This window comes from Callorhinus ursinus, unplaced genomic scaffold, assembly GCF_003265705.2.
Source record: "Callorhinus ursinus isolate GAN/ISIS: 27379988/994484 unplaced genomic scaffold, GSC_fseal_2.0 scaffold12, whole genome shotgun sequence".
In the NCBI taxonomy this organism is placed as follows: domain Eukaryota; kingdom Metazoa; phylum Chordata; class Mammalia; order Carnivora; family Otariidae; genus Callorhinus; species Callorhinus ursinus.
This window is the reverse complement of record NW_027397074.1, coordinates 56,155,539-56,168,151: the sequence shown is the minus strand read 5'-3', so window position 1 is coordinate 56,168,151 and position 12,613 is coordinate 56,155,539. Positions and strand designations below refer to the sequence as shown.

Sequence of the window (12,613 nt, the reverse complement as noted above, 5' to 3'; positions counted from 1 at the left end):
AGAATTCATATTTCCTAAATTCCAGAACTATATCCTTTCCAGAAGAAGGCTCTGCTTCAGAACTTAGCAAGTGAAATAAATGACTACATATTGCACATTACTGTATATAGAGATAGAGCTACATAGATGGATATATAGAGAAAGTGAAACACAGAGATAAATATACATATATGTATATAAACACATACATACATATAAACATACATACACATTTATTTATACACATACTTCTACATATATAGAAAATAAGCAAGACAGAGACCACTACCATTAATTAAGTACCAGCTATGTGCAGGTATTTTTTGTGTTTGGTGGTTTAATCTTCATCTAACCCTATAAAGAAATTCTTTTTTTCCTCACATACAAAACTTACCCAAGATCACTATAAAAAATTACATGGCAGAGCAAACATTTGAACCCAGGTCTGTCAAATGCAAAAATGGGACTCTTTCCTACATGGTATGCTTAAAATAAGTTTTAAAGATTTTAAGTATTGCTTTGTGTCTCTTTAACTTAAAAAAAAATCATTCTGGCACTATGAAGAAACATAGCTGGTTTCTGAAACAAAATCTGATTTTATTCCCAAAATTTCAATATGGCAAAGGAAAAGATGCTACAAAGATAATTCTTAGTTGAATATGTTCAAAATGTAATTCCTTGGTAATCTGGGTTTTGGCCAAGACAAATCAAAATCATAGATATATTACAAATGCCAAGTTTTCAGAGAAACAAAAAAAAAATGCAATAGCAACAGATGCATTCTCCCTAGACATTTGTGTTGAGCCTAGCTATATCCAGAATCTGAAGAAAAGGGGGATTTTTCTATTTCATTTTTTATGAATAATAAATTCCTGGTTTCTGTTAATGTCAACTAGTTAAATAAGATTATATTCACTCCTTGAGAAATTAAACAATAGAATATACTGAGAGAGAAAGGAGAAAGGAAAAAGAGGAAGAGGGGAAGAAAGAAGAAAGGAAAGAAAAATTAAAAAGGGACTAGGAAAAAGTCCGTGCCTGGTATTTTTAAACTGAATCTGTATTTGAAAATTTGTATTCAAGAAAGGAATACAAAAAGCATCTGTGTTTTCCATTTCTTTTACAACATACTAATGTTAAAATTAACAAATTAAAGTCCCACATAAGTAAAAAAGCATTTCTGAGGATGATAGACCACTGCATAAAATGCATTAAAATGTAAGGAAAGAAGCTATGAACAACTTAATAAAGATGAGTATTTCATTATTACAGAATGAGGTTGGGTTATATTAGTGAAAAAAATATTTTTAAAACCAAAACTGAAATGCCTATCTTAAAATAGTTCTTTTTTTTTTAAGATTTTATTTATTTATTTGAGAGAGAGAGAATGAGAGATAGAGAGCACAAGAGGGAAGAGGGTCAGAGGGAGAAGCAGACTCCCTGCTGAGCAGGGAGCCTGATGTGGGACTCAATCCCGGGGCTCCAGGATCATGACCTGAGCCAAAGGCAGTTGCTTAACCAACTGAGCCACTCAGGCGCCCAGAAACGCCTATCCTAAAATAAAGACAAGTTTATGCTACGTAAATAAATTGTCATAAAAAGTTATACTAAATGTATTCAAGTGTAGAAGACTCCCTTTATGGACATTAGCACTTCCCCCAAATAAAACACACTGCTTTGTGAGATCACAAAATATTGATTTTAAATTATATCTTTTTAATTTTGAATATTCAGTGTAGATAGATCAAATCTGAAATTATCTTACTTTTTCTCAGAATTCTAATTAACAGAATCATTGAGACCGCTTTTTAATTTTTTAAATTATATTAGAGTTGCAAAAAATTATCTAAAATTTTTTTGAGCAGTTTTATATTTACAGAGAAATATAGCAGAAAGTACAGAATTCCCATATACATTCTCTTCCCTATTTGCAGAATACATAAAGTTTCTACTATTACTAACATCTTGCATTAGAGCATGGTACATTTTCTCTAACTGATGAACTCATATTAAAACACTGTTATTAATAAAGTACAGAGTTCACATTAGGGTTAACTGTTAGTGTTGTACAGCTCTTTGACATACATGTCACGTATCCACCCTTACATTACTATACAGAACAGTTTCACTACTCTAAAGATCCACCTATTCAAAAAAACAAAAAACAAAACAAAACAAAATCCACCTATTCATCAGTCCCTCCCCTCAACCCTGGAAACCACTGATCTTTTCTTGGTCTCCATAGTTTCGCCTTTTCCAGAATGTCATATAGTTGGAATCATACAGTATGTAGCCTTTACAGATGGCTTCATTCACTCAGTAACATTCATTTATGTTTCTCCATGTCTTTTTGTGGCTTAATAGGTCATTTCTCTTTATCACTGAATAGTCCATTGAATGTATGTATCACAGCTAGTTTATTCATTCACCAACTGAAGGACATCCTGGTGGTTTCCAAGTTTGTGTAATTAGGAATAAAGCTTCTATAAACATTGTTCTGCAAATTTTTATGTGGACATAAGTTTTCAACTCATTTGGGTAATTACTGAGTAGTGCAATAGCTAGATTACATGGTAAGTATTGTATACATGTTTGGCTTCATAGTAAACTGCGAAACTGTTTTCCAAAGTGGCTATATCACTTTGCATTCCTGCCAACAATGAATCGGAGTCCTTGTTGCTCTACATCCTTAACAACATTTGGTATTGTCAGTGTTTTGGATTTTAGCCATTCTAATAGGTATGTAGTGGTATCTCATTGTTTTAATTCGCAATTCCCTAGTGAAATAAATGTTGAGCATCTTTTCATATGCTTATTTGCCATCTTTGTGTCTTCTTTCATTAACTCTAAAACTTTTCACTTTTTAGCTGAATTATGTGCTTTCTTATTGTTGAGTTCTCTGTGTATTTTAAATACAAGTCTTTTATCAGACATGTGTTTTATAAATATATTCTTCCAGTCTGTGACTTGTCTTTTCATTCTCTTAGCAGTGTTTTCCTCAGAGTGTAAGTTTTTCATTCTATTGAAGTCCAATTTTTCAATTTTTTCTTTCATAAATTGTGCTTTTGCCATTTTATCTAAAAAATCATCTCCAAACCCAAGGCCACTTAGATTTTCTTCTATGTTATCTTCCAACAGTTTTATAATGTTGCATTTTACAGTTAGCTCTATGACCTACCCTGAATTTATTTTTGTAAAAGTTTTACGGTTTGAGTCTAGATTTGTTTGCGTATCAATGTCCAATTGTTCCAGTACCACTTTTGAAAAGACTGTCCTTTCTCCATTGAATTGCCTTTGTACCTTTGTCAAACATCAGTTGATTATACTTGTGAGGTCTATTACTGGGCTCTCTTTTACATTCCAATGGTCTATTCTTTCATCAATATCATACTGTCTTGATTACTGTAGCTTTATATGAAGTCTTGAAATCCGGGAGCGTAGTCCTCTAACTTTGCTCTTCTTCAATATTATATTGGCTATTTATGGTCTTTGGTCTTTTCACATAAACTTAAGAATCAGTTTATCAATATTCACAAAATAACTTGTTGGGATTTTATTGGGATTATGTTGAATATATAGCTCAAGAAAGGAAGACATGACATTATAATCATATATTGTGTATGTTTTTGCAGGTACATGGAATATCTCCCCATTTATTTAGATTTTTGATTTTCTTTAATCAGAATTTTGTAGTTTTCCTAATTTGTATTATATATATACATATAATTAGATTTATACCTGGATTTCAGGTTTGTTGGTGCTAATATAATGGTAAAAAACTTTATGTATTTTTAATTTCAAATCCCAATTGTTCATTGCTGGTACATAGGAAAGCAACTGACTTGTATAATAATCTTGTTTTCTGCAACCTTGTTAAAATCATTTATTGGTTACAGGAGGTTTTCTTTGGTTGATTCTTTGAGATTTTTTAACAGACAATCATGTTATCTGCAAATAGTTGTATTTCTTCCTTTCTGATCTGTATGCCTTTTATTTCTTTTTCTTATCTTATTACCTTAGCGAGGATTTCCAGTATAATATTAAGTATGTTCCAGTATAATATTAAATAGGAATGGTAAGGACATCCTTGCCTTATACCTGATATTAGCAGAGACACACCTAGCTTTCCATAGCATAAATATCCATGCAACACCAGCCTAGTGAAAAAATTGAATGTAGCTGACACACAGGAAGCTCCTAGAAACTCCACCCCAATTTCTATCACCTACCTAGAATTTAACTATTGTCTTTAATTTTGTTGTAATCATTTCTTGCATCCTAAACACTGTAGTCTAGTTTTGGAACTTTTTAAAGAAGAAATCATACATACATGTTTAGGTTTTTTTTACTCAACATTATGTTTATGGGATTCAACCATGTTACTGTTGCTATACTTTATTTGCACTACTGTAGAGCAGAGGATCAGCAAAAGTTTTCTGTAAACAATAACATTTTCCAATCCTTCATCAACCTCAAACTTGTAAATAAGAATTCACTACTCATCAAAGTTAAACAACTTCTTAAAAGTTTTGTCATACTTTTTTTTTAAAGATTTTATTTATTTATTTGAGAGAGAATGAGAGATAGAGAGCACAAGAGGGAAGAGGGTCAGAGGGAGAAGGAGACTCCCTGCTGAGCAGGGAGCCCGATGTGGGATTCGATCCCGGGACTCCAAGATCATGACCAGAGCCGAAGGCAGTCGCTTAACCAACTGAGCCACCCAGGTGCCCCGTCATACTTTTCAATAACAAATATTAAAGTTATAAATGAGGAGCAATTGTTTCATATCAGTGAAAGGAATAATAATGTTTGTAGTGTTTCTCCAAGGCATCTCTATCAAGTTCAATGATAGAAAAATTTAGAACTAAGTATCTAAGACCATAACCAAAAAGTTTGATTTTTTTTTATACATGGTTTCTGCTAAATTAAAAAATCCTAACTCACAACTATAGACTGTCAGGAACAGTCACAGAGTTTCAAGGCTCTATCAGACGTTCTAAACAAAAGATTAAATGTGAACCTAGAAATTATGAAGATTTCTTACTGCAGACTACTTTGACAACTTTATCAGATGCTGTATCAATAAGAATATCACATTCAAAACCTACAAAAATTCGTGTTTCAATTTTTAAGATAATTGGGGTGGGGAAACATATAATTTGGTTGTATTCAACTCTAGTAAGTATTGATTGTCATGGTTCAGACTTTTAAAAATCAAAACAATACTCTTTCACTGATTCTTTCACCAAAGAATGAAAAGGGTTATCTTATCAACTGTTAAGCAAAAGTCAAATTTCTGGAAGTTAAGCCACTATATTACATATCAAGTGCCTTATCACAAGGATGATGCACTAAGTAACTTTTCAGATAAAAGTCGTGATTGCCAAGAAATTTCTTCCAAATAATTTTCCTAAAACAAGTATTACCTTTGATTATCATTCTTTCTACCAATTTCTAAACACAACTGAATTCTGTCTTTCTATATAATCACAAAAACACATCTTTTAAGTTCTTTCTAACAAGATAGGGAATCAGTCTTTCCAATTACACTGAGCTGACAAAATTTATATATTTTTATAGTGGATTATGGATACAAATTCATTCCAATTCAGTTTCACTATGCAAAATGAAAAAAAAAGGACTTAATGTCTCTCTTTATGGGAAGGTGGATTCAAATAGATTTATTAAGATAGTCTTATTCTCAGCTATAAAGAAATATAAAAGAAAAAGAAAGAACTAAAGTTTAGAGCAAAAAGGGACTATGATGGCACAACTGCAGATATTAAATCAAAGCAAGTTACCTTCTTTTCACCAGAATACTCTCAAAATTCGTAACAGTTCTCTTCCAGAAGATAAAATTAAAAATAATCCATTTTGCATTAAATATTATTATTGCAAAGCATTACCTTATGTTACTATTTAGAAAATGTTAACACAAATAGGAATTTAAAGTTACCAACCAAAACATCTGTATATTTTGTACAGAAAAAAAATCCAAATATTTTTATCACATATTTTTTTACTAATACCTGAACAGCCACAAAAACTGAGGGATGGAAAATAGAGTACAGATGACTTACATTTGGAGGGTTAGACTTTAATTCTCTCTCCCAGGATTGAGGAGTCTTATTCTTTGTGCTTACAATGCTCCTTTCTCCAGGGTATTCTTCTACTTCCAGAATAGGTCAGGACAAAGCTTCAACAGACTTCTATTATTTGTTTGATCTAGGGGGAAATTATACTTTTAATCAATTATTACAAAATGCATCAAACTTTTTCTTACTGTGCTGGTGGGTGGGGGCTTCTCATTATTTTCTGTTGGATCTGATGTGAACAGAGAAAATAGGAATTGCCATTGTTGAATATTATAATAAATAAATCAAGTACTTTAAATTAACACCACTAAAAGAAACCCACATCTATCTTCTTTTTCATTTTTATGGCTAAGCAGCATAGCAAGAGAAAATTAATATTCAAAAACCAAATGACTACAAAAGCCTACTCAAATGTATTTTTAAAAGACTTTAACATAATTTTGCAAATCCATGAGTTTGAATGGACTGGCAGAGACGATTAGGTATCAAATATTTTTACTCATTCATTTTAATGTCTTAGAGCTAAAGAATTACAGGATGATTAGAAAAGTGTAAAGGAAAATCCATTTTTAAAAATTTTAATGGAATAATAAAAAAAGATGATTTCAAAAGCATGAGACAGACTAGAAACAGATAGCAGAGGATCTGTAGGCAGGGCAAGAGACCTGGAGTAAAAATTTTAAAGATGGTACAAAGGTTAGGAACTGCTATTTAAACAAAGCATGTTGATCAAATTAAAGGATATAACATGGGTACATCCTAAATCCCATTTCATGTTAATTCTCTAGCAAATCTGTAAGACGTAAAAATGTAACATACACTACCTTTACAAGGACACAGAAATGTGACATGTGGTTATCTGCCCTTTGGTGGTATGAACATTCATAATTTTAAGAGAATTAATTGTATTCTACAAATTTTATCAAATTACGGTTTTCTAATAATGGATATTTTCTGCCTCATTAAAATGAAATATTAAGATAAATGTCTTCAACTGTACTATACACTAGACCACACTCTCTTGCCTTATCTTAAAGTCATTCATATTGCTTTCCATTAAATAATAAATTAGAATGTAGGGGGAGATTTTGGAGAAAAATTGGAAATAAAATATATATGTTTTGGGGGGAAATATGTCCTTTTTTAAAGCCAGTTTTTGCTTAGAAATATAAGAGTATTACACTTGTGATTATTATTACAAAAAGATAAATGTGATGGGATTATAGTAAACAAAGTCAATCGATATCTCTATCAGAATAGCCAAATAAAAAAAACAGATATATGTAGGCAGAAGAGTACCTCTTTAAGCCATCAATATAGTCATGGATTGATACGTGTGTTGATCACCTTTGTTTTTAACCATTGTAAGGGATACTTGCAATCATTTACTTGGCATATCTCAAAATTATTTCAAGGTGAAACAAAAACACAAATTAGGCTACCAAAAATTAAAGCTCCAAGGAAGAAAACAGTCAAGACTAGATTAGGATTACAGAAAACTGCTGTTTTCTTTTCAAAAGATTCAATTAATCTTGGTCTAATTTAACAGGCTTACTACTCAAATTTATAAACGTGCACTTTCTGTATGATTATCTCCATATGGTTTTTCAAACATAGGTAGTTCCACTTTTGTTTCTAGAACACAGAAATGATTTTGCTGTATTTTGGATCAGTGAAGATCAATGTGCATTCCTTTAGGGAAGCCTTTTGAACTGACAAAGGATGAATGATTGACATCAGCAACAAATACTTTTTGTTGTCCTGGACTGACATGTCATTTATAGCAATACCTATGCTAATTAATGCCACACATATCTACCAGATGTGTCAGAGAAATATGCCAGACCCTTCACAGAATATAGCTTGAGTGTGGCTAAAATTACATTATAGATATGGAAATGTATCCCTTTGTGATATAGAACTGATCTCCCTCCCTCCCTCCCTCCCTCTCTCTCTCTCTCTCTCACACACACACACACACACACACACACACACACACAGTGTGCACATACACAGAACATAGTTTCCATGGTAGAGAAAACCCCACTTAAACATACAATTAGCTATACCTTGTCTTTTCCATTGGTGAATTTCTTTTTTAACAAAAAGCAAACTCTACCTTACAAAGTTCAAATATACTATAAATTTAACTTTAAAAAAGACAGGACATAATGTATAAAATACAAGTTGTGGCCTTCACAAACTACACTACCATCATGACACTTTACCACAGTATACTGAAATTTTGTTCTCAGATTCTCTCAATTACACTGGTAGATCATTAGCAATGAGAACCATGTATTAATCATCTTCATTTCTCCATTCCCTAGGATGTAATTTGGTATACTGTATTTACCAATTTTTGTGTTTCTTTTTTAAATAAAGAGTTAAGTTCTATAAAGACATCAAAATTATATATAGCATTTTTGTCAGTAAATGCAGAATATACAAAGACAGAATTATTAATGTTGGCAACCAAAATCTTAGTCATTAAATCATATGAACTGGTAAAGAACTCATCTCAGTGTCTGGCACATAGCTAGCACTCAATAAACCTGAACTATAACCAAGGTGAGCATTCCTCCTTGATTACCTGGGATAGATGAGATTTATACTTATTATAATTATTCATAGTTATACCTTTCCTTCTTAAAAGCATCCCAGTTTAGATGATAACTTTATATATTCACTAAAAGTATCATTAATTTATTATTCATTCATCATTTGATTATTTCCTTTTATCAACAAATTTTTGTTTTTCTTTTTTTCCATGATGCTATTATGTGACAAAAATATTTGGTTGGGATTAGAATAAACAAGATTCCATTCTTTTCACACTAACAAATTCACACAGATGGTCAAAGGTTTACTAAATCCTTATGCCCTAGAAGTTAAACATTTTATAATCAGCATAGGAATCACCTCCTAGCTGACAAATCCAAATGTGAATTCTTAATTCTTGGTTTGCTGAACTTCTCTCATTCACTCAGCTTATTTTTCACTCCTTCCTTCTTAAAATTCTCCCTTTGGCTTACATGACACCCCTCTTTCTGGATTCCTCTCCTACCCCTCAGACCTTTTTTCAGTGTCTGCTAATTCCTATTCTTAGAGCTACCTCCTCAATGTTACTTTTCCCATGACTTCATTCTACTCCTCTTCTGTTTTTTTTTTTTTTAAGATTTTATTTGTTTATTTGAGAGAGAGAACAAGAGTTGGGGGAAGGACAGAGGGAGAAGAAGAAGCAGACTCCCCACTGAGCAAGTAGCCTGATGTGGGACTCAATCCCAGGACCCTGAGATCACGACCTGAGCCGAAGGCAGATGCTTAACTGACTGAGCCACTCAGGCACCCCTCCTCTTCTGTTCTTAACAGGCATACTTCCAGCATTAACCTCTACTTGTTCCTAATGATTCCCAAATGTATATATCCAGTCCACACCTGTCTCGTGATCCTCAGATTTAAAGTTCCTACTGAATATACAATCTCCTTCCCCCAGTCTTAATTCCCTCTAACCCACACTCCACAATACAATCTAAGTTTTTTACTTTTTTGTTTGGTTTCTGAAATGTAAATCTGATAATATTCTTTCTAGCCCAAGGAAACAACCAACAGTTAAGGAGGGAATGAAGAATGAAGTCCTGCAGAGGATTTACAGGCAACAGAAGGCAAGGGGGGATAACCAAGCCTACCAGAATGATAGGGAATCTATTCCTGCTATCTCATTTGTAACCCAAGCATGTCTCATTTCTAAAGATTATTGCATGCAGTGGTTAGGTTTCAAGATGAATATATTACTAGAAAGAATAATATGGTAGACAAATACATCATGAGGATCAAAAATTATCACTCACAAAAGAGCAATCAAGTTCTCTTAAATGTGTACCAATGATTCTATAACATCTCTTCCACCTCTACAATGAGGTGGAATCCTTTTCCCAATTCTCCAGTGACAATTTCATATCCATCACCCTTGCATCCAACAAATATCTTCAAACAACTCTCTTACCATTAATCTTTGCAGAATACACCCAACTTGACAAAATTTTCCAAATATATGTTTTCATAAAATATCCAAAAACAAAACTAAAAAGCAGCCAGGTGCAAGATAAAACAAAGTTGGAGGGTTCTGTGGTAAAGTCTCTAAAGAGGTGGTTTTTAACCCCCGTCAGATGACTGCATTTGCCACTTCATTTGTTGTGTAGGAATGCAGGCTTAGTCTTAGCAAATGTGAATTTTCAAGAGAGGCTGGAAAAGCATGTGTGTATGTGAGAGAGAGAGAGACAGAGATATAGAGAGAAAGGTTTAATTTTTAAGATTTAACAAGTTCATATTTTTTAAAAAATGATAAATATTAACAAATAATATTTGCAAGCTCTATAAGGGTGATGGACCACCCCTTTTTGACATCACGGTCAAATTGAAGAGCTAGTCTATGACCTAAAAGCCATGTATAACATGGTTTCTTAAAGAAAGTATGGTCTGTGTTGTGACCCACCAGTAAAAAATCCTCTGGTATATAATCCATTTACATGTTAAAAAATGCTTGCTATTTAATTTCATTACCTGAAACAGCCTGTGAGTGCAATTTTCCATTCTCTCTTTGACTCAGCGCTTTATCCTCTGCTGCCTCTTAAACATCTTCACTTGAATATTCTGGTTCTGACCCTTCTTCAAATTAATAATGGCCTATATATCTTCAGAATTGTTATCTCAAACCTTCTCTTTACTCAAGAGTACTCAAGTTTTCTTAAATATATACCAAAAGATGTCTCTATAAAGCATTCTAAAAACAATGTCTCTTCCACCTCTACAATGATAGTCCTCTTCCTCTTTCTCCAATGACAATTTCAAATTCATAACCCTCATATCCACCAAATATCTTCAAACACTTCTCCAACCATTAATATTTGCAGAATACACCATATCTGACAAGGTTTTCCAAATACATGTTTTTATAATCTTTTAGACTGACATAGGGGGGTGGACTAAAACACACCAACACCTAGATTCAATAAATTTCACTTCAAATCATGCAAATATTTCCCTGGCACCTTTTCTTACTAGTGTATCAATTAGTGTCATTTAACAGGAGGGGTTCCTCAATATCTACCAAATAAACCCAAACTTCTTAGCCTTAAATCTAAGGCCCTTCATCATAGCATCTAATCTGCCTCTCCCATATATTACTCTTCTTCGTCTCCCTTACATTCCAGAACAGAACCAAACATTTCATGCTTGCCTTTACCAGCCTTTAAAGTCTCAATTTGCTCCATCTAGACTGTCTTTCTCAAATTCTATTTGTTCAAATTGTGCTATACCTTTCAAGCCTCAATTCAATTACCATCACCTCCATGAAGTACTCCCTTACTTTCTTAGCCAGAAATAATCAACCCACATAGCATTTTCTCACCAGCTCCTGTTGAAAACTCTTCACTTAATCTACCATCTATCCATATATCCAATTTCTCACACGTAATTAAAAACTACTGAAAACAGAGACTATGTCTTATTCATCTGTGTCTTTCTTAGAAATAATTTTTAATAATTTTCACTACCATTATTTTCAAGTTCTAAAAAAGCCTGTCAAAAATATGTGTCATGGAGAACTACCAAGTCATGATTTGACTTATTCTGTAGAAAACACATTTAGACAAACCATACTAAGGTAGTCAAATAAAATATTTGGCTTTAAATACCCACTCTGAAGTTCTAAATCAACATTAAAATTTAGAACTCAAGACAAAATTACAAGTTTTTGGCGAAAATCCTGTCCTATGACAACATATTTTAAATGATAAAATAAATCCCTCTATAAAGACTGCTGAAGTAATCCTCTGCATTTCATGGAAAGTAAAATCAAAACCTGTATGCCCAAAAAATCTGGGGTCACCCAAGGTGTTGTTTAGAGTTAGAAAAAGTACAAAATTATATTCCAAATTCTACTTTGATTAGCAGTAAATTTCAGAAAATGGAATAGACACACCTGAGTTATTTTAGGAAAGAGAACTTACTGACATAAACTTTGGGTCAAGCATGATGCCTGACATAAAATGAGCTATCAATGAATGACCAGGATCTTCTGAAGACTTCTTTTGTCACTGGCTTGCCCCACCCCTCCATAGTTTACAGGAGAGATTCACAGAAGTAATTTATCTAAGATCTCAGAGAGTGTAAGTGGCACAGATGGGACTTGAGCTCAGTTGAACTGTCCTAATCCAGTAGTCTTTCCTTTCAGAACCAATGCAAGCCAAACTTACTCAAAATTTAGTTAATGCGTAAATATACACCAAAAATATTTACTTTCTCTAACTGTATTTCAAAATAACCAATTTCCATTAAACATATATGATCATATATATAAATAACATCAATTAGAAAATACCAATATTCTTTGTACTTGTGGTCTACAGAGCACGCTTATTACAACACATTAAAATTCACATTAAACATACTTCACTTTTGTATTATATACACGTTTATAACTGCAGAGTCAAATAAGGATATCACACTTCCAGAACTAATAATCTTCCATTCTCAAAAGG

At 32.7% G+C, this 12,613-nt stretch overlaps 1 protein-coding gene across 1 annotated transcript in view; it reads right to left on the bottom strand.

Annotated features, from left to right (window-relative positions):
* FOXP2 (forkhead box P2) overlaps positions 1–12,613 on the bottom strand; it is a 550,365-nt gene that overhangs the window by 477,939 nt on the left and 59,813 nt on the right. The window contains exon 2 of the mRNA XM_025873321.2: positions 6,057–6,201. The gene's annotated coding sequence lies outside the window, so the exon portion shown is untranslated. The remainder of the gene's footprint in view (positions 1–6,056; positions 6,202–12,613) is intronic.